Genomic DNA, 22,725 nt, shown 5'->3' with positions numbered 1-22,725 from the left:
TCCTTCCTTCCTTCCTTCTTCCTTCCTCCCTCCCTTCCTTCCTTCCTCCCTCCCTCCCCCATCCTATCTCCCTCCCTTCCCCCTCCCTCCTTCCTTCCGTCCTCCCTCTATTCCTTCCTCTTTCCTCCCTCCATTCCTTCCTCTTTCCTCCCTCCCTTCCTTCCTTCCTCCCTCCCTTCTTCAATTCCTCCCTCCCTTCCTTCCTTCCTTCCTCCCTCCCTCCCTCCCCCCTTCCTTTCTTCCTTCCTCCCTCCCTCCCTCCTTCCTTCCTTCCTCCCTCCCTCTCTTCCTTCCTCCTTCCTCCCTTCTCCCTCCCTCCTTTCCTTCCTTCCTCCGTTCCTCCCTCCCTTCCTCCCTCCCTCCCTCCCTCCCTCCCTCCTTCCTTCCTTCCTTCCTTCCTTCCTTCCTTCCTTCCTTCCTTCCTTCCCTTTCCTCTTTCCATTCTTTTCTGTAATTGCAAAATACCAGGAAGGTATGAAACAATGATAGGATGAAACTCAATCTTTCTTTTAGTGTACAGAGTCTAATTGCTACTATTACTTAAAGGATACATCTGAATTATTTCAGTTATCCATCTGAGTGAGGCACAAACCTGCACACATATGAACATTAAGCAGCTCCAATGGCAAACACAAAGGAGTATCACTAAGTGATAGCTGACGATCACAGCTATCTGTTTTTTCTTTCTGTTAAGAAAAAACATGAGGCTGAAAATCAGTTGCAGATCAATGGAAGATCAGGAACTGGGGATACAGAGTAGTGGCCTAAAAAGTCAGATGTTAGGAACAGGAAAGAAATTTCAGCGTTTTGGTAGTGACAAGGTTGAGGTCTGGGGATATTCTTCCTGGATATGCCAGATCCATGGTATATTGGTAGGTTTATTTATATTTTATAATTTATATTGCAAAATTGAGTAAGAATGCAGGCACTGACCACAAGTTTTTCCCTGTTTTAAAGTCACTTACTTTCTCTTCTCCTCTGACCAGCTTTTTAGCATCATCCTAATGATGTAAGCTCATGTGTGTCTCACCTCCTCTTCCAGAGGGTGATCTGCTTCCAAATGTTCAGGTAGATACTGTTTGTTCAAGGGTCTATGGATTCTACTATAGTTATTTATAATAAAACTTTCTCTCACTAGAAACATAAATTCTAGAGAAGTTTGATTTTTTTCAAGGTACATTACCACTTATATTTTTTTCAAGGTACATTATAACTATGTATATGTATGGGTTCCAATAGTTTCTAATTGCCTATGGGGGGTAGACTGTATAAATAGTCCAAATATCAAAAACATTTATAGAACAGGAAAAGAAATGATCATTTTCATTTCTTTTATTTGTAGGAAATACCTGTGGGGTATGAGACAGCAAAATCTCTAAACTAAAGTATTGAGTGGTGACGTTCCTGGGTCATCAGTTCTCAACAAAAATTAAATGAGTGATCTTGATTATGGTTTTAAAGTTTTACACTGTGTTCCTATGGAGGATTGATTAATATGATTTTCAGAGGAAATATGTTTTCAGAGGAGACATATTTAGCTTCTCCTGTATTCAAAGAAGCCTCTGTTATTTTATCTTATTATAATCCCAAACTTATTTGAAGAATGAAAGAAGTGTGAAAACCAGAAAACAGAATTATTAATAGCTCTCTCATATTTTCATTGGCTGCATATCTCAAGTCCTATTCTATCAGAGTATTAATAATTGAAAATAACTCCTCTTAATATAAAAAGGTGGAAAATTGGATGGATTTCAAGTACTGAAATGTACCCTAAAATGTCCATATGCTGAATGGCACTGAGTAAATTGCAACTGTGATTTTGTTTCAATAGATATAAAGTGTTGAATGACAGTAATGTCCCTCCAAAGGATTGCCATGAAGATTAAATGACATAATTCATATGAAAATACTTTGTAAACTATGAAATCCCTTTCAAGTACAAAATGTCATAATTTTCTACTTCCAAAATGACACCCAAACTTTTGAAACTAAATTTAAATGAAATGAATAAGCTATAATTATCTGTTTAGATATTACTCAGTGTATTGAAAATGATATAAAAACCAGTTTTACACCTTTTGAGGACAATTTCTAAATACAATCTCTATGTTCTAACAGAACCTTTGCTCTTAGATTATTAGCTCATAGTATGAATTTCTTGTGATTTTTGCCATATTTTAGAACCTCTAAGTACCAGATCTTGAAAAGGTTAAATTAGCATGCAAATTAAGCACTAGAACTCAATTGGATCTCAAAAATCATGGTGACCTGAAAAACAATCAGTATTTTTAAAGATTTAATTATTTATTTGAAAGGCAGACTGATAGACATAGAGGGAAATACAGAGAGACAGATCTTCAGTTTGCTGGTTCAATCCCCAGATGGCTGCAACAGCAGGTCTGGGCCAAGTCAAAGCCACATGGGTGCCAGTGCTCTAAACACTTTAGCCACCCTCCTCTGTCTTCCCAGGTGGAGTAAAGCTGGATTGGGAAGTGGAGCAGAGAGGGCAGAAAACAGCATTGTAAGCAGTGGCTTTACTTGCTGCACCACAACATAGGCCCCATAATGCTTTTTTTTCTTTTTTTAAGATGTATTTATTTACTTGAAAGGCAGAGTTGAGAAAGAGAGAGAGAGAGAGCGCTTCCATCTGCTTGGTTCACTCCTAAAGGCCACAATGGCTGGAGCTGAGCTGATCTGAAGCCAGGAACCAGAAGCTTCTTCAAGGTCTACCATATGGTTGCAGGGGCCCAAGCGCTTGGGCTTTTTGCTGCTTTCCCAGGTGCATTAGCAGGGAGCCAAATCAGAAGTCGAGCAATCTGAATTCAAATCAGCAGCTATATGGGATGTTGACACTACAGGCAGGGGCTTTACCCACTATTCCACAGCACAGATACCTCCTCCCCTCCACAAAGAGTGCTTTTAAGTGTGCAGAAAACTGAAGCTATAAGTGCGGAACCTTTTCAGAAGTTAGAGCTCTAGTTCCTCAGTTAGTGAACCTGATAAATTTTTAGAGCAGAATTATATGACTGAGTATTTTACTCATTTATATTTAAAAATTAGAAGAAAACGCCGCAGCTCAATAGGCCAATCCTCTGCCTGTGGTGCCGGCACCCAGGGTTCTAGTCCTGGTCGGGGCACCGGATTCTGTCCCAGTTGCTCCTCTTCCAGTCCAGCTCTCTGCTGTGGCCCGGGAAGTCAGTGGAGGATGGCCCAAGTCCTTGGGCCCTGCACCTGCATGGGAGACCAAGAGAAGCACCTGGCTCCTGGCTTTGGATCAGCGCGGTGCACCAACTGCAGTGGCCATTGGCGGGTGAACCTACGGCAAAAGGAAGACCTTTCTCTCTGTCTCTCTCTCTCACTGTCCACTGTGCCTGTAAAAAAAATTAGAAGAAAAAACATTTGATAGAGTGAAAAGAAGAATGGGCTTCTGCAGAGAACTTGAATTTGAGTTCTAGAACAACCACACTTTTGTAAGGAAGCCACATCTAAGCATATTACTTTAACTGTGTGAGTTTCCATCTATTTATAGTATTAGATTGTTTCTATAAATCAAATGAAATATTTGTTCAATGATTCTTGTATGCATATTCATGGACAATTTAGCTTCTATGGATAGAGATAGGATAATATATTCTTATCAACAAAGAAGAGAGCACAGAGAAGCTATGAAATATAGGTGTATATAAATAAGCATATTGTATCCAAAGAATTACAAGCAAATCCATATTTGTAGAATGTTAGAGGATAGGCAACAAATGGTTGGAGAAGAAACAAAATTGGAAGACAAAAACCTGATGATGGAGGGTTTTTCACAGCGCAAAGGGGATTACACTTTGTTCTTCACCTAATTAGAAGGATTTGAAAGATTTTACATAGAAAATTGCAATGCCAATATTTGCATTTTAGTTAGATCTGATCTCTTCCATAATTTTTGAGTAAAACACACTAATGTTACTTCTTTACTTTAAAACACAACCCTAACATACAATGAAAGACTAATCAAAGGGACCCATAGGTAACTTGATTGCCAAGAAAGCTATCTACCACCATTTAAAGACAGACAACAACATCCATCACTCAATAACGTAAATTTATAATGTACAATATCCAATAAAAATCACTAGCATATGAAAAAAAATGGCAGCCAGAGATTAATTGAATTAACAGAAAACAGACTCAAGAACTAATATAATAAAAGTCTTAAAGACCGAAGCTACTATTTTAGGATTCACAGAAAAACAAACAAGAAATGAATGTTAACACAAATTGTGGTTTACCTATACTGCAATATCACTCAGTAAAATAAATCAGTGAATGGTGGTACATTTAATAGCCTAGATTAATCTCAAAAACATTATGGTGTGAGAAAGAAATAGGTACAAAGAAATATTATTCCATTTGTATTAACTACTAGTACAAGAAAACTGATTTGTAGCAATGGGTTTCAATAGAATGCAGTGAGAAATCAAGCTTTCATCCTCAAGCACTTTTTATGATCTGATTATCTACTCATGATGTTAGAAACCTCATGACATAAATTACCTATCATTAGGTATTTTCCCAACACTGTGGTATTGGGGATCAAGTTTCAAAAGCATGCTTTTCAGGTGACATTGAAACTATAATAGATGGTGTTAGCCAATTTGCCATTTTCCATGTACAATGATTTCATGTTTTAAGTGAGATTTGCCTTTGTCTCCTGCACTTCGATGGTTCAAGCTTAATTTATTGATGTGCTGTCCTGTTAATATTGTTTCTTTTAGTTTTTTTTATTTTCAACTTTTCTAAATTACTTTTCAATGTTCTTGTGTTTTATTGATTGATCTATTTGAAAGGCAGAGTTACAAAGAGAGAGGGGGAGAGAAAGAAAGTGAGAATGAGAGAGGGAGAGAGAAAGAGAGAGAGAGAATCTTCTATCAGCTGATTTAATCCCAAAATGGACACAAGGGCTGCGGAAAGGCCAAGCTGGACCCAGGAACCTGAAAGTTCTAGGTCTCCCACATGCGTGCAAGGGCCCAGGCACTTGGACAATCTTCAGTTGCTTTTCTACGTGCATTAGAACGAGCTGCATCAGAAGTGGAACAGGCAGAACTCAAGCTGGTGTTCATATGGGATGCCCAAATGGCAGGCAGCATCTGCTTAAACCACTGTACCACAATGCTGGCACTTTCAAATATAGTTGTAACATTCAGGAGTACTATAAATTTTGCTACCATATTAGGAATTCTTTCTGTTGGTGTGATTATTCTTTAAATATTACTCACCTACAATACTTAATAAATAAAATTCCAAGTGATATATTTTCTGCCACAGGAGACTGTACATTGAATACAGATGTATCATGTTCTGTGTCAATTCTCAAAGGGGAATATGTCATGACTCTCTACTGTTTCCAGTTTAGTAAATTATCCCCATTGTGTTGGAATGATTATTCCTGCTGAAAATATCTTTATAGTAAATAAATTACAATTGCATTATAAAGCAGTTCTATTTCCATTAAGAAATACTGAAGCTATTAACAGTAATCTTAATCCTCAAAAACATATGATGAGATATACAATGTATGTGGATGAATGCCCTGGAGTACAATTATTTGCAAGTAAATGATAAAAGTTGCCCCAACAGCAGATTGAATACAGCCATTTTCTCTAAACTTGATTTCATGCTCCTGCTTTTAGGTCATTGTAAACTGCAGCTAGGTAGAAATATTGTAAGGACTTTTAATGACTTTCTAGACATTCAGAAGAAAAATAAGGAAGTTGAACCAAATTTCCTGATGAAAATATAGTTGGAAATTGTGTAAGTTGTTATTGTTTAGTGTGAAAGAAAATAAGAGTGGCTTTTTTGTCTTCAAGAATGGTAGAGGAAATTACTAGAAAAATTTCTACCAGCTGATCTCTATTTCAAAATTAAATATGAGCTAAGCATTAAATGGAATTCAAATTCACCTTTTGGAAGTCAGGGAGGCAAATAAAAAGACCTGTTGATATGAATTCTAGCTCTAAGATGATAAAAGGGAGCATCTTGCTTAAGAATTTCAGAAAGAGCCATGCATAGAACAATTTCAACTTATTTTCAATGATTTCCTTCATACATATAAATGAAGTTATTAACCTTCTGTCAAGAAAACACCTACATTGGGCAGTTTGTCCACTAACGTTGCTTTATTTATATTCTTATTCAATATAGGCTGTTTGCAACCACAGAGGCAAGAAACTTAACTGCATTATAAGGGTTTCATCTCATAACCCTTGACTCATTAGCACTAAGTGAAATGAACTAGCCAACTGAACCAAGATACATAACGATATTTTAAACGTGGGAATTAACAAGATAGGTTTCAATGCATATTTGGATTGGGGGCACAAAATATACATAGTAAATTAGTGAGCCTTCTTTTTTTCTTGGGATTCTGTGAGTAGGTTTTTTTATTTTATTTTATTTTTTTTTGAAAAAGGCATGGATGTATCCTTCTAGTCTTTATAATTGATGACTATTTTAGCAAAAAGCACAGGTTTTTGTCAAGACCCAAACTAAAATTGCCAAAGCTTACATAAAGGAAATGTTATTTTCTTTCTGACCCAATTTTCTGGTCTCACATACGACCTACTGATTCCTTTTCATTAAGCCACTAGCCACCACAGTAACCATTTTATATAATTGCTCAGTATGGTCAGCAGTTGAACTTGTCTTCAAGAGATGAAAGTTTTAGAATAGTATTAATAAAAAGAATTTTCCAATAAAAGAGAAGCAATTTATAGAATAAAAGACTTGCCTTTAAGCTTTCCTGCTTAGTGTAAAAAGCATAAAGATAAATCAGATACATTTCCAATGTATAGCAAGTAGAATATGGTAGTGTATTTTCTTAGGCATACAAATGAGAACTAAATAACTCATATATCATCTGTCCACAAAGTATGGAAAACAGATATATTTACTTTTTGCAGGGCTAAATTAAAAAAATCAGAGAAGAAAATCCAGAGAAAAGAATACTTTGGATCATAATAATAAGGAGCAATATCAGGACCCCATTCTTGGCCAAATGATGTGAATACTATAGTACAGAGAGTTGAGATAGAAAACTGAAACTGACAATGGTACTCAATAATTGAATGAGTAGATAATATGATAATTTATTTCTAGCTGCATTTGCTAGCACTCTCTTAAACACGATGGGGGGAAGGCATCCTTGTAATTTTATAAATGCTTCCCAGAAGAAAGGGCATGATACAGCATAGTTGTCTTTTATAAATGTCAAGTAGATACATTACTGGATCATAGAATATATAGGAGTTGGGCAAGATTGTTAATGGAATATGAATATTGAATGTCCTTTTGAGAATAACTATTTTCTTTTTAAGTGGAAGATTTTTCCTCCTCTTCAGAGCTCTAACAAAGTTCACTCAGGCCCCAAGAACCCTGATTATGAGTTCAGATGAATCATATGAAGGGCAGGAGGAGTGGGAAGAGACAGAGAAGAAAGGCTGGCCAACTTGCTCACTGCCTTTGATCTCAATAGGGGCCAGTAAACCTGTTAGAATATCTCTCTTTTTCTCTGAGCCCTGGTGAGTATAACCTGAATGGCAGGCTGTGAAACTCTCACCTGTGAAAGGCTCCTGACTTGATACTTCTCAGTTCCTTAATATTGAGGACCGTCAATCAACTTTCTTAAGCTGGAAGAGAGACAAAAAATTCTGGATATTAGTTTTTTAACACAAAAGAAAATTTCAAAATTACTTTATTGTTTTAAACGTTTCTGCAATGTGCAAGCACAATCATGTTACTTCATTTAATTCATTCTGGGTATTTCTCAATTTCAGTGCTATAGGACAATGTCTTTTCCAGGTAGATAGGTGCCACAGGAAAAAGAAAAACACTTTCACACACCCAGTTTTTTGAGGCCAGTTTCTGCTAATGACTTGCACAGGCCTGGTAATAATACATAATAATAAATGTAATAAACATACATTTATGAGTAAGAGCCTGTTGTGTATTCCCAGGATTGCACAAGGGCTGCTGACTGGAAGATTCAGTGGTGTCCTACACAGGTCCTTTATGAGTAACTGAGAAGCTGCCTCTTTCTCCTCACCTGCAACCTTGGACAGACAGCAATGAATGGCAGGAATATTTTGAAGCTCAGTTCCAAGCTGGCAAAATTCAGTACTGAGTCAATCCTAATGGTCATTGTCTCTAAGACCTGTGGACAGAATCTCTAGACTTGCTTCAGAGCACTGAGGTCATGGTTCACTAATATTATACCTCTAGCAGCATCACCACTGGCTTATACATGCAGCATTGTGCAGTGAACACACCTTCACAGGAAATAGACCATAGGCCTTCACAACAGAAGAACAGATGCTTCGACTTTCTAGGGCTGCTAAAAATGAAGCCATAATACTGAAACTAATTCTTCAATGCACAGATAATTTTGTACTCCAGCAAGCATGAGCAACTTGCAGGGAACAATCATCTCACTTAAAGAGTAAAATAAGGTGCCAGAAACCAAGCATCTAGGAATTCAGCAAAGTTGCAGGATACAAAATCAATGTACAAATAGTGCATCATCTGAAAAAAAATCAAAGAGATAACCTCATGGGCAAATTTACTTGGTTCCTTACCACCCAGGTGGAAGACCCAGACAGAGTTGTTGGCTACCGGCTTTGGCCTGGCTCAGCCTTGGCTGTTGCATTCATTTGGGGGAGTGAATTAGCAGATGGAAGATCTTTCTCTTTCTTTCAATCTCTCTCTCTGTCTCTCACTGCCTTTTAAATAAATAAATAAATCTTTGTGTAAATGTATGTGTGTATGTTTGTGTGTGTGTTTATATACATATATATGTATATATGTGTGTATATATATGTATTCTTTTTACAAGAGAATGAGGAGGAAATTGAGAATGGATGAACTGGGAAAGGCTGATTGATAGGGACTAGGTTATAGCTATGTAGGAGTAAGAAGTTCTGGGGTTCTAAGTGCACAGTAGGGTGGAGAGAGGTAATTCTATTTTACCGTATATTGCTCTATGTTAAACAGACTAGAAGATAGATTTTTGGGATGTTTTCACTATAAAGAAATGTTAAATGCTTGTAAGGATACATATATTAACCCTGACTGATTTACACATCATATACATATAGCAAAACATTACATTGTACTCCATTAGTATCTACAGCTGTTATACATGTGTTCAAAATTTTTGATTAAAGAAGAAAAAGAAAGAGGGCAGGTAATTTATCTTTACTCATTATCTGTTGTTTCAGTGTACTACAGACTTTATGTATGGTCAGCCTCAAAAAGACCATGGAAATGAATGTTTTGTAAAACATGTATGAGTTTCAAAAATTTTTGAGCCAATATAAAGTGTTTGTCAGTTTAATTTTCCATGAACTTTCTGATGTCCTTCTTTCTTTATCTTCACATTGTAAGTGTATGACTTTGATCCATTTAAAGCCAAGAAACAGAACTGAGTTTTGAATTCAACTATGTTCCCTCTTATTCATTACATGTGCAGGAGTTGGGAATAAAAAGAAAACGGAGGGCTTGCACCTAGGATGACTTTCCACCAGTTGTACTACACCAAGTCTCAGGAATATGAATTTTAAATGTTCCTTTTCACAATAATTATAAGTAACATAATGGTTGGAATGGCAGGAAGGGAGTCAACCGAGCTTTTTCTTAGTAATCAATTAGCTTCCATAAAATCAGTTTTTCTTTATAATAAAAAAGAATAAACATTGCATTAACTAGGGAACAGTGTGGACTTTAAAGTCTTTTTGTGAAACTAGTATGTGACATGATTTTTTCCTGACATCTGGACTTTATATCATAATCTAATCAGAGTTTGAGTCTGAGAAATTATTTGTATGCAAAACCTATAATCTTTAATTCACAGGTGTTGCTTTTTACAATTTTTTTATTTATTTATTCTAGTGAAGGGAATAGTGTACACTTGTGTGCAGGTGTCTACTTGTGGGATGTGAAGTAAAAAGGAGAATGGAGAGGCATGTTATCTTCATTGTCTATTAAGATTTTTATTTTGCTCCAGACCATGCCCTTGTATTATTTTTGAAGATCAATGTTAGTAATTTTAATCTGTAACATTACTATTGAAACACACTTGTTATCCATTAATCTGTGAAATGCTACTACAACCACCATTTACAAATTTTCAGCTGCCCCAGTAATTCATTCACTTTGTCCTTTAATAGGGAAAACAAAGCAGCTCCCAAAGAAGAGAATGCTAAACTCTGAGCTCTTGTGGCAATGGTCAAGCATTGTCACATTAACAATCAAGTAAAATAAATTTAGAAATAGTCAATCCTGATTTTAAAGTACATACAACACTATTTTAAATTAACTTAATGTTTTGAGTGCTAAAATAATGTGCTTCATTGTTAATTACCTAATAGTACTTTTAAAATTTATATAATGTGTATCTTACATAGAATGTAATATATGATATCAAACATAATGAATATATGCTTAGTCTACTCAGTATTCAGTTCTTCTGAATATACCTCTTCTTGGAACACAAGTTACTCTAAAATTCTTTATGTTGACCATGAATTAGCCTATAAAAATATCCAAGTCTTGTCTTTTTTTGTTTGCTTTGTTTTGTAGTTTGTTTCTTCTTTATCTATTGACTTCACACATAAATTTACTGCTCTTCCCAGCTTCACTTTCAAGATGACTTACCACGTGTGCTGCTCTGCCTGTGAATCAGCTCAAGTTGTTTCACTCACCAGATACAGGTGCAGTGATAACTATGTTAGTGATGTTAGTCCCCCAATTCTGAAAAGGTGAGGGCTTGGGCCTGTGACAGTCATTTCCCACTCACTTTCTTCAAGTACCTGCAGGATTACACATCCCCATTCCCTACAAACTTAGGTATGACTGTATCATATGCTTTGCCGAACAAAGTGTGAGAAGAGGGTATGTGTTTCATATGTTGCCAGAAGTTTAAAGAGTGTGCAAAATCTTCAACATTCCCACCTTTCTATTAGTCAAGTTACAGCTCCCATCACCTCTTGTCTCTGAATGCCTGTGAAATCAGAACCTGCCTGCAAGTTATCACTGAACATAATAGTTATATGAAAATGAATTTCTTGCTATGAAACTATCGAAATTTTGTGTTATTTACTACAAGATAACAGTAATATATAGCCTATTCTGATAGACACAATGATGAAATGGGATAAATGATTTAGTGTGTTTTGTTTATGATAACAAAACACAAAGTAACATTCTCCAGTATTTGGTTATATATACAGACATATGTTCTAAAATGAGAATTTAGAGTCTATCACTTTCTATTTATCCCCTTATTACAAATTTTCACATTATTGAAAAAGGAAAAAATGTTTCAAAGCGAAACTCTGTCCCTGAATAGAATAAATCTTCTAAAAAGGTAATTTTAAACATGTTCAGATAAATATCTTAAATTTATTCCAAGGAACTATACACACAACTACAGTGCCAGAATGATTGTATCTCTAAGAAATATTTTGGCATTTAAACTGCCAACATAAGCTTGGTAATGGAATTTGAGGATTGTTCTTAGAGCATAAGATTAAAGGAAAAGGCTTTAAAGGTTTTCAGGTGGTGCATATCTGCTTGCCTCTTAGAACATAATTGAAAAAGGCTGAGAGCTCACAACTTTGGTATTTTATATAGTGGGGTGATGTATCCCAAGATCACTGATTTGTATCTGTCTTAAGTAAATTTGCTGTTATTTTTATGGGTTTTATGAAAAATTTGGCATTCTGAGCTAGACATATCAAATAGGCGAGTGTAAAGGTCATAGAGGCAAAGGTTTAAAAGATTGAGACTGTTATGGCTAAATAAAAGAAGTCAAGGCTAAAGGAAAGTGACCATACAAATTATGCCACTGGGCACTTAATGAACAGTGGGAAGAAAATGATCAAAAGCTGTTTGGGAACTCTTCTCTATCACTTTCATCATGTATGTCTACAAATGTTGAAAATTAGAATCTACGCTCAAGAACATATAAGTCGGTGTGTCCCAACCATATTTTGTTATGCTATGAAATGTGTCTGTATCCTTAATTTTGTATGTTCAGGAAAGTGTAGAGACTGCTATATGTTCAAACTTTCTGTCCCCATCTATGGCTCCTTATTACCTAATGGTTTTCTAGTGGGCACCAGGAACCTAATTGTAAGTCCATTATGCATTGAAAGATTTCTGTGTAACCTAATTAAGAATAGGATTCTTTTTTTTTTTTTTTTTTTTTTTTTTTGACAGGCAGAGTGGACAGTGTGAGAGAGACAGAGAGAAAGGTCTTCCTTTGCCATTGGTTCACCCTCCAATGGCAGGAGCCAGGTACTTATCCTGGTCTCCCATGAGGTGCAGGGCCCAAGGACTTGGGCCATCCTCCACTGCACTCCCGGGCCACAGCAGAGAGCTGGCTTGGAAGAGGGGCAACCGGGACAGAATCCGGCACCCTGACCGGGACTAGAACCCGGTGTGGCAGCGCCGCAAGGCGGAGGATTAGCCTATTGAGCCATGGCACCGGCCAAGAATAGGATTCTAACTAATGGAGTGTCTTGCTCATTTTGGATGTTCAGTTTATGTTTTTGAGAAAGTATGCAGGTATGTACATCTGCTTTTGAACGCAGATCTATCTTGATATATTCAATTTTGTATTATATCCAGCCAATTAAATGAAAAAAATATTTGAAGATTATTAAGTATAAACAGGTATAAAAGCCTTTTTTAATGAAAACTCTGCATGTATTGGTATATTTGATTTTTTTGGTCTCATTTTTGCATTTTTAAATTCTGACTTAAAAATACCTACCAAAGGTGTTTTGCATTCAAAGTATAGGAAAAAATAAATATTTAGTCTGCATATTTAATTGTCCTACCTCCTTCTGAATTATAAGTGCCTAAACCTGATGATGTAACATCTTGCAAAAGATCTACTTCCTTGTTATATTGTTTGAAATTACATCCACTTTCTCTGAATGTTAAATTTATGTTATTTCATTGAATGAACAATATATCAAGGATATTGTATAATCAGGTCACCATAGATCAAAATTATTTAAATGTAACAATTTCAACATCATATAAACACTAATAGTAGTATTTATATGGTATTAGTTCAAACTGCATATACATATAATTTAATGAAATACAATACTGAGAGGTTTCTAAATGGAGAAAAATGTTGCAAATGAAATAGTGTCTAAAAACAACTAACTCTGAAGTTCAGTTAACCTAAGGTATGAGCTTACAAATGATATCTGTATTATGAGCATACCTACTAAGATAGACCAGCTCATCACAATATGAATCGAGGATGACAAACTGCTTAAAGTAAAATATGCATGTACTACTTTTGAAGAATATGTAACTTTCCAAATAGAATGATGAAAAAAATGGGGTGCTATGTTAAGCCCATGAATACATGGTTATCACTTTTTTGTTCATTTCTTTATTGATCATTATGACATTTTCTCACTATGAATTTTAGACCTGTTGAGGGTAGACGTTACCAGAAACACAAGCAAATGTGAATGTGATGTGTCAGTGTCACAATGAAAACACATATCTCAAGGTAAACTCTGTGGAGGTAGGTAGAACAATGTGTTATATTCATTACTACATCACCGGAGATTTTTAGTGAATTCTGAGCCTTTGAAAATAAAGCATAATGTGGTCCAGAAAGAAAAAAATAAACTGATCTGCTTATCAGTAAAACCTTTTTTTTATTTTGCTATAGGAATGCTGATGTATGTTAATCACCAACATTATCAACAACAATTTCATTCACATTAAAATTGCCAAGTGTATTCAAAAAGTTTCAATATGCTTACTATTTAAAGAAAATGAGTTCTAGAAGCTAAATTTGGAAACACTGAAATATAATTTAAATGTGATACAAATGATTCATTTTTAGATGTACAATCTTGTGAATTTTAACAAATACATACAGTTATGTAACCATCCATAAAAGCTTCCTCTCACTCTTTGGTAGTCAATCTTTTCAACTTCCAGCATCCAGCATTCATTGCTAGGACTTTTGTCCCTCTTGTTTTACATCTTCTAGAATGTTAAATTAATGAGATAGTGAGAGACCTTCTAAAGTTCATTGAAAATGACAATTATGAAAGTCTGCACAAAAATTTAAACATTTTGTACTAAAATAAACTTAAATTTTAATTACATCTTCCATACACTTTTTGAAGTATTCTTGCATAGCCTATTATACACAGTGTCTTTCATTTAGCATAATTCTTGATGTTCACTTGTTTCCTATATCAAGAGTTTACTCGTTTTTATAGGTAAGTAGTTTTTCTTTGCATGGTTATATCATTATTTGGTTATTGATCTATAGCTTGGTTATTTCCAGGTGTGGGCAATTATGAATAAATTTGGTATAAAGGTTTCCATATAGATTAGTATATAACTAAAACCTTTGAAATTATTAGTTTATCTAATGTCACTGCTACCTTCGACAAGTATATGGCCTTCAAGTTTTATGCAAAGGAATATTTAATAATTACTTCAATAATAATTTTAATTTAACATATATGAACTAGCAATATACTAATAAGAATGCTGAATTCTTCTATGTTACCCCATAAATAGAGCATAATATAGTAATATCTGTTTCAGCACAACAATTATCAAAAGTAGACACATGGGGCCAGTGCCGTGGCTCACTTGGTTAATCCTCCGCCTGCGGCACCAGCATCCCAGATAGGCGCCGGGTTCTAGTCCCGGTTGCTCCTCTTCCAGTCCAGCTCTCTGCTGTGGCCCCAGGAAGGCAGTGGAGGATGGCCCAAGTGCTTGGGCCCTGCACCCGCATGGGAGACCAGGAAGAAGCACCTGGCTCCTGGCTTCAGATCGGCGCAACGCCGGCCATAGCTGCCATTTGGGGAGTGAACCAAAGGAAGGAAACCTTTATTTCTCTCTCTCACTGTCAAATAAATAAATAAATAAATAAAAAGTAGAGACATGAGGAGAAAACAACAAAATACTCGTACTTATTTTACTACCATTATTAACATTATTAGCATTATTTACATTTCAATAATTGTGTTCTAATTTCTACTCTCTCCTGTTGTTGAATCAGCTTGTGCACACTCAGCATGGTTTTAGGTTTATGGAGAAACTTCTGTCAATTCATTCCACAGTGCCTGGGAACGGTCGCTCTAAGGCAACAGTAACTGCAATACCTATATTGAGCTAAAGTCTTTTAAAGTTACAAAGTGCCTTGCCAAAATTATTCAAAGTCTAGCATTTATTTGATATTGATATATATTACAATTTTGGGCTGGCACCGCGTCTCACTAGGCTAATCCTCTGCCTGCGGCGCCGGCACACCAGGTTCTAGTCCCAGTCGGGGCGCCGGATTCTGTCCCAGTTGCTCCTCTTCCAGTCCAGCTCTCTGCTGTGGCCCAGGAGTGCAGTGGAGGATGGCCCAGGTCTTTGGGCCCTGCACCCCATGGGAGACCAGGAGAAGCACCTGGCTCCTGCTTTCCGATCAGCATGGTGCGCCGACCGCAGCACACCAGCCACAGCGGCCATTGCTGTGAACCAATGGAAAAGGAAGACCTTTCTCTCTGTCTCTCTCTCTCACTGTCCACTCTGCCTGTAAAAAATATATATATATATACACATATATATTCCAATTTTGAATTCATTTTACATATGAGAAAATAGCAACCTCTAGATGATACCTAAGTCTGTCATATAGTTCTTGAGAATATTCATTGTAGAAAATTGTATTTTTTAAAGATTTATTTAATTATTTGAAAGTCAGAGTGGCACACAGAGAGGGAGAGACTAAGAAAGAGATTCTTCCATCTGTTTGTTCACTCCCCAAATGCTTGCAGGCCTCCCACATGGTGGCAAGGGCTTAAATACTTGGATATCCTCGGCTGATTTCCCAGGCACCTGAGTAGGGAGCTGGATCAGAAGTGAAGCAGCTGGCTCTGGAACAAGCACTCTGCCAATACAGAATTCTGGCATTGGCAGTGGCAGTGGAAGCTTAAGTCATTATGCCAAAATACCACTCCTGACCATTTTTTAAAAAAAATGGTTTCTTTATTAATTTGAAAAGCAGATAGAAAAAGAGGGAAATAGGAATGAATACGCACACACACACACACATAGTGAGAGAGAGAGGGGAAATCATTATTTGATCATTTATTTGGCTTTATTTTTGTTGGCAAGAACATGAGCTATTTCTATGTCACTAGGAAGAGGTCTCTTTTTTTTGAGACCCAAGCCTGATGTCTAAACTTCCAGTGCTTCTTAGAATATTCACATTAACTAAGGAAGATTGTGCTTCACATTATTCTGGTCTGACCTTAGATCTGCTGGTTTTCAAATTACTTTCCACCTTAATATCAATCCTTGGTAGGTATTGTACTACTTCAAGGATAGGAAAGATCAAAACTTTTATTCTCAGCCTGCTACTGTATCCACCTGCCTCTTTTCAAACAAATTCAAGTTATTATAGAAACCATTCTTCCTAGCAAGCATACTCATGGAAAGCTACAGTACTGTTTTCAAATAACTGCTAAATCTTGGTAGTTGGTAAAGTATTCAAGGTATCTCTAGACTCACTAGTATCAGAGAGCTTACCAATCTTGATCAAGAAGATACTTTGAATACTCCAGAAAGAAAAGATAGGGAATGAAAGTATTACAACCTATTTCCTTCTACCATCTCTCCTTTCCTTGTGCAGATTCCTTCTAACACTCTCCCTCCTTGAGTGGGAGGGTTTCATGTTTTATCTACATAAATCCTAAGAGCCTAAGGTCCGTTTGAAGTTAACTTGGTAGACTTAAAAATTATAACAATGAGAGATCATCTGTGAAATAACAACTCCAATAATGGTTACGAGAAATCAATGCAAAAATAACAATGATCCTTGCAAAAATGTTCATTGAAGTCTGTAAACAAAGCATTATGTACAAGCTTTCTTGGATTTGGCAATTTGAGAATGAGCACACTTTTGCCTGGAAGTATCATAGAATAAAACAAATTTTCTCTGACTTCTCCAGAGACTTTGGTTTCCAGATATAATTTATCAATGTTTTAGCAACTGTGATAAGTACTCTTGTTAAAAGAGTGATTAGTTTCCTTCTTACCAGCAAAGGCTTTGAAATTAATACTTTTTCATGTGGTACAAAACTAGAGTTTTCCTGCTGTGGCTGGTAATCAAAGGTTGTGCAAATGTTTGATTTTAAAAGAAAATATGTAAAAGAAAAAGAAGCTGTGAGTGGTTACTAATAAGAACATTGATTTTTATGAAACTAAAACATTTATCACAACTTATATAATTACTTGCTTCATATTTTGGCTAAAATAGTATTCTTGCTTCTATTCTAGTTATTTGCTACAAGAACTGGCACATTTTATATTTTATATTTTACATAAATGAACAAGTTAGGTAAAATCTCAGTTCCACTTATAAGTATACTCAGTTTTCTTGATTCCTGGTATAAAAATAAAAATTGAGCCCAAACCTTTTTATGAAATTTTCTTTCCCTTGCATGACTGTCTATGAGACTAAATTTACTGCTTACTTGCTAGACTGTCAAAACCAGAAACTGATTTATCATACCTAGCTTCCATTTTTCCCACTTCCAAATTATAATCATCATCAGTCTTATTTACTTAATTTCATTGTATATTTTTCCACTTACCCCAATACTCTCAACTCTCATTACATAAGGTTTTCCTTATAATTTAAACTTAGTTGTCCTCCTCACTTGTGTCCTTATCATAATGATTTTCCCCCTATAAACCATGCAAGCCTCACTTGCAATATAGTGGAAACATTATTTTTAGTTTGAATTGCGTTTTCAAGTTTCATTTCATTGTTGATATCCCTAAGAAACCGCCTTGACTTTTTTTTTTTTTTTTTTTTTTGACAGGCAGAGTGGACAGTGAGAGAGAGAGACAGGAAGAAAGGTCTTCCTTTGCCGTTGGTTCACCCTCCAATGGCCGCTGCGGCCTGCGTGCTGCGGCCAGTGCACCGCGCCTATCCGAAGGCAGGAGCCAGGTGTTTCTCCTGGTCTCCCATGGGGTGCAGGGACCAAGCACTTGGGCCATCCTCCACTACACTCCTGGGCCACAGCAGAGAGATGGCCTGGAAGAGGGGCAACCGGGATAGAATCCGGCGCCCCGACCGGGACTAGAACCTGGTGTGCCGGCGCCGCTAGGGGGAGGATTAGCCTATTGAGCCATGGCACTGGCCCTCCTTGACTTCTGAACAATCCCTTAATCCATAAAAACAACATGGTCAATGGCAAACATCGCTAATCGTTAGCAGACTTGATGCCTAACCCTTGCTCAGCAGCAAATGTATGTATTCTTTCCCTGCAATACCAGACCTGCCTTATGTGCAGACCTATTTCGTACATTTCACACTCAGCTCTTCTCTCTTACATTAGAATATAATTACTTACAAGCAAGAATAGTAACATATTTCTTATCTGAACATCTTAATTTTAAAATAAATGTTTCATATAATATGTACTATCATAAAATATTTCTAATTATTGTTACTTCCTACTTGATTTGCTGCCCTAGTTCCTTATAACCTCTTACAAGAAAATTGGTGAAAGGTTTTTTTGTGTGTGTGTTCTTGGTGTTTTTGTTTGTACTCATTGCCTCTAATCCTGTTCCTCTCATTCTTTCTTGATGAAAATTATTACTGTTAGATTTTACTAAATATCTTTGTATCTTCATGAATCTATTTCTCCTGTAACAAATCTATATTTTCAGCTATATAACTAAAAATATTAATGTTATCCTTGAACTTTGCACCTTGTCTCATGTCTCAGTGAACCTAACAGTGAGAACTTCCGCCTATATATTTTTTTTAAATTTTTGACAGGCAGAGTGGACAGTGAGAGAGAGAGAGAGAAAGGTCTTCCTTTTGCCATTGGTTCACCCTCCAATGGCCACCGCGGCCAGCGCGCTGCAGCTGGCGCACCGCGCTGATCCGATGGCAGGAGCCAGGAGCCAGGTGCTTCTCCTGGTCTCCCATGCGGGTGCAGGGCCCAAGGACTTGGGCCATCCTCCACTGCACTCCCTGGCCACAGCAGAGAGCTGGCCTGGAAGAGGGGCAACCGGGACAGAATCCGGTGCCCCGACCGGGACTGGAACCCGATGTGCAGGCGCCGCAAGCGGAGGATTAGCCTAGTGAACCGCAGCGCCGGCCCCGCCTGTATTTTTAAACACAATCCAATTCTAACCAGTTCATATCATTTCTACCGCTGTCATTTTGGCCCACAATGCCATGATTCATCAATTATATTGGTGCAATAATGTATCAACTGTTCTTCTAACTTCTGTTTTTGTAAGCCTGTACAATCTACCTCAACCACAAACCATACTGACAGAGTAATTATTTTAAATCATAACTAAGTTGGCATTACTTTTTTGTTCAAACTTTGCAATGTCTCCCATTTTTTTTGTAAAATTAAAGTTAAAATCTTTACATAAGCCTAAAAAGTCATTTGCAATATATTCACCCCATCACCTCAATAATCTCGTAATAGTCAACTGTGACTCTAATTTGCTATATGTTCTACAAGTGTGTACCTGTACCTGTACCTGTTTTGGCCATTTGCAATTCTGTTTCCTTTGCCAGGTATATGCTTATCTCAGATTTCACTTACTTCTTTCAATTTTTTAATTAAATAGTTTTTTTCCAAAGTCATCCATGTCTACTATACCTAAAATTGCAAAGTTACTCCAGCAGAGAAACTCTTTTCCCCACCCCCTCACTCCTTTTACTGGAGTATTTATTACAATATTTAATATATTGTAAATACTATCCATTTATTATGTTTTTATCTGCGTCCTCCCACTCAAATCCTTGTATGTAAATTCCAAGATGGATTATAGTTCTGTATGGTCATTCATTGCTAGATTCTCCCACATAGTTTTTGTGAAAAGAGGATTCAGGAATCATTATTGCAAACTAAAACAACCAGCCCAGGTCTGTCATTCCAAAAACAAATTGGTTTTAAGCTTTATAGAATCATAAGGCTATTTGAAAAATATTTATTTACTTATTTACTTACATGACAGAGTGATAGGGAAGCAAAGATAGAAATCTTGTATCTACCAGTTAATTTCCAAATGCCTAAAACAGCCTGAGCTGAGCCAGTGAGAATACAACTCCGTTTCCCAGGTGAGGGGCATGAACTGAAGTTCTTGGACCATCATCTGCTGCCTTCCAGAAACATTTGGCAGGAAGCTAGAATAGAAACAGAGGAGTTGGAATTCAAACCAGTGCTCCATTATAGGAGATGGGCAGCTTAACCTACTGCGCCACAATACCTGCACCTATAAGGCTATCTTAATTATTGTATTATCATCCCTCTTTAATCTAAGACCCTTTTCAGTCATGGGTTGTTTGGCAGTAATTGGCAGAAAATGTAATTAAAAACATAAATAATAAACACAAATGCTTCTACCAATAAGCCTCGGAAGTTTGGTTGGTATAGGTTTGAGGCAGAATATCACAAAGCAATTTTTCTTATTACATTTGTTTACAACAATGTTTTTACTTTTGTCCCACAATCTCTATAAAATGTCTCTGTGTGTGTGTGTGTGTGTGTGTGTGTGATAGTTCTATGGGAACACTATAATTTGTGAATAGAACAGTACTTTTTTCTCTCCTCACCCCCTCACTCTTGATCATACACAGTCGCATGTACTCCAGGCTCTCATACTCAACTTTATTAGATGAATGTGGGATTGGCATAGGATATGCTATAAATATAACCTTTACTAATTCAAGAAATATGTATTCAGATGCTGTAGAAGTTAAAATGAGGCTATAGCTATATCTGTCCTGGGAAATACCTTGAAGAAAGTATGACTGTAGATATCAAGGGTTGCAACTGCCCAGAACAACAGAAAAAGGCTGAATAAGAAACTCTTATTAGAATAATTGTTTATGAAGTAATTGAGGAATTGAAGGACATGATGAAAGAACTATTTATCTTAATAAATGTTTTTGGATAAAAGCAATATAATCCTTACAGTGAATAAGCAGCATTGGTTTTCCCTACCTTACCAAATCATAAAGGAAAATATACAATATTTTATTAAATATTTATTTATTTATTTGAGAGATAGAGTTACAGACAAAAAGAGAGAGAGACGAAGAGAGAGGTCTTCTATCCACTGGTTCGCTCCCCAAATGGCCTCAGTGGCCTAAGTTGGGTGGATCCAAAGCCAGGAGCCAGGAGCTTCCTCCAGGTCTCCCACGTGGGTGGCACAGGCCCATGCTTGCTTTCCCAGACCATTAGCAGAAAGCTTGACTGGGAGTGGAGCAGCCAGGACTCCAGCCTGCACCCATATTGGAGGCTGGCACTGCACGTGGAGACCTTACCTAGTATGCCACAATTCTGACCCCTACACAGCCCCTTCAATTATCTAACTAAAATATCTACAAGTTGATGAGAAACACAAGATAGGTTTAAATTTTTCAAATGTATGTGGAAGAAATTGTCTCAAAAACTGTGACCACAGGACTGGTGTTGGGGCAGCATCCCATTTGAATGCTGGTTTGAGTTCCTGCTGCTCCATTTCTGATCCAGTTCCCCACTAATGTGTAAGGAAAAGCAGTGGAAGATGGCCTAGGTACTCGATCCTTGCTACCCACATGGGAGATCCAAATGGAGTACCAGGTTCCTGGCTTCAGCCTGGCCCAGCAGAGGCCGTTGTAGCCATTTGGGTAGTGAATCAGTGGATCAGAGAACTCTTTCTTCCTCTAACTCTGCTTTCAAAAAAAAAAAATAAATCATTTTTTAAAGATTTATTTATTTATTTGAAATTCAGAGTTTCACAGAAAGAGGAGAAGCAAAAAGAGAGAGAGAGAGAGAGAGAGGTCTTCCATTCATTGGTTCACTCCCCAATTGGCCGCAATGGCCAAAGCTGAAGCCAGGAGCCAGGAGCCTCTTCTGGTTCTCTCACGTGGTAACAGGGGTCCAAGTACTTGGACCATCTTCTACTGCTTTCACAGGCTGTGGCAGAGAGCTGGATCAGAAGTGGAGCAGCCGGGTCTTGAACTGGTGCCCATATGGGATGCCGGCGCTTCAGGCCAGGGCATTAACCCGCTGCACCACAGTGCCTGCCCCCATAAATAAATAAATCTTAAAAAAAAAAAAAAGAAAAGTGAGAACGAGACTCTATAATCAATATCCTAAAACTGACTATGCATTACTGCAAACGTCTACAATAGTTGTATAACCTGTGTAATCCAAGTGAGGGACAACAGAAAACAAGTCAGAGTGTTCTCTTCTAAGATCCTTGGAGAATGAAATTGCCAACAGTTTTAATACATAACTAAAATCTATCAGTAGACAAGGAGTCCTATGTAAGACCAGGCAATAAGGCATCTTCACAAGTACTTCTCAGGTCTAAATTGTCACTGGACTATTAATGCTGCATGTAAAGAAAACCATAGCCCTGGGTAAAACATCAAACAAATAATCAAATAAAACATAACAAAATGATTTTAAAAAGCCCTATTTTCTAAGGCAGAACGACCCCAGTTGGATTTTCTGGCACAGGCAAATATAGTTCCTTTAAGCACATAATTCTATTCATTATAATGATTTTTTCCTATTATCTACATTTAAATTCTTAATATGCTTTCAAATAGTTTCCTATTTTGAAAATAATAATTAAAAGCTGAAACAAAGGAATAAATAATGGAAA

General features: G+C 36.9%; 1 long non-coding RNA gene across 3 annotated transcripts in view; it reads left to right on the top strand.

The window, feature by feature from the left end:
- Positions 1–22,725, top strand: part of LOC103349740 (uncharacterized) — a 62,898-nt gene that overhangs the window by 11,180 nt on the left and 28,993 nt on the right. The window contains exons 2-4 of one of the 3 annotated variants that reach the window (XR_011384745.1): positions 987–1,068; positions 6,190–10,751; positions 13,496–13,594. This is a non-coding gene — a long non-coding RNA (uncharacterized lncRNA). Of the gene's footprint in view, positions 1–986; positions 1,069–6,189; positions 10,800–13,495; positions 13,595–22,725 lie in introns of all 3 variants that reach the window. The other 2 variants (XR_011384750.1, XR_011384749.1) reach the window with 2 other exon arrangements.

Source organism: Oryctolagus cuniculus, chromosome 1 (assembly GCF_964237555.1).
Source record: "Oryctolagus cuniculus chromosome 1, mOryCun1.1, whole genome shotgun sequence".
Classification (NCBI taxonomy): domain Eukaryota; kingdom Metazoa; phylum Chordata; class Mammalia; order Lagomorpha; family Leporidae; genus Oryctolagus; species Oryctolagus cuniculus.
This window is presented reverse-complemented; position numbering and strand designations above follow the sequence as displayed.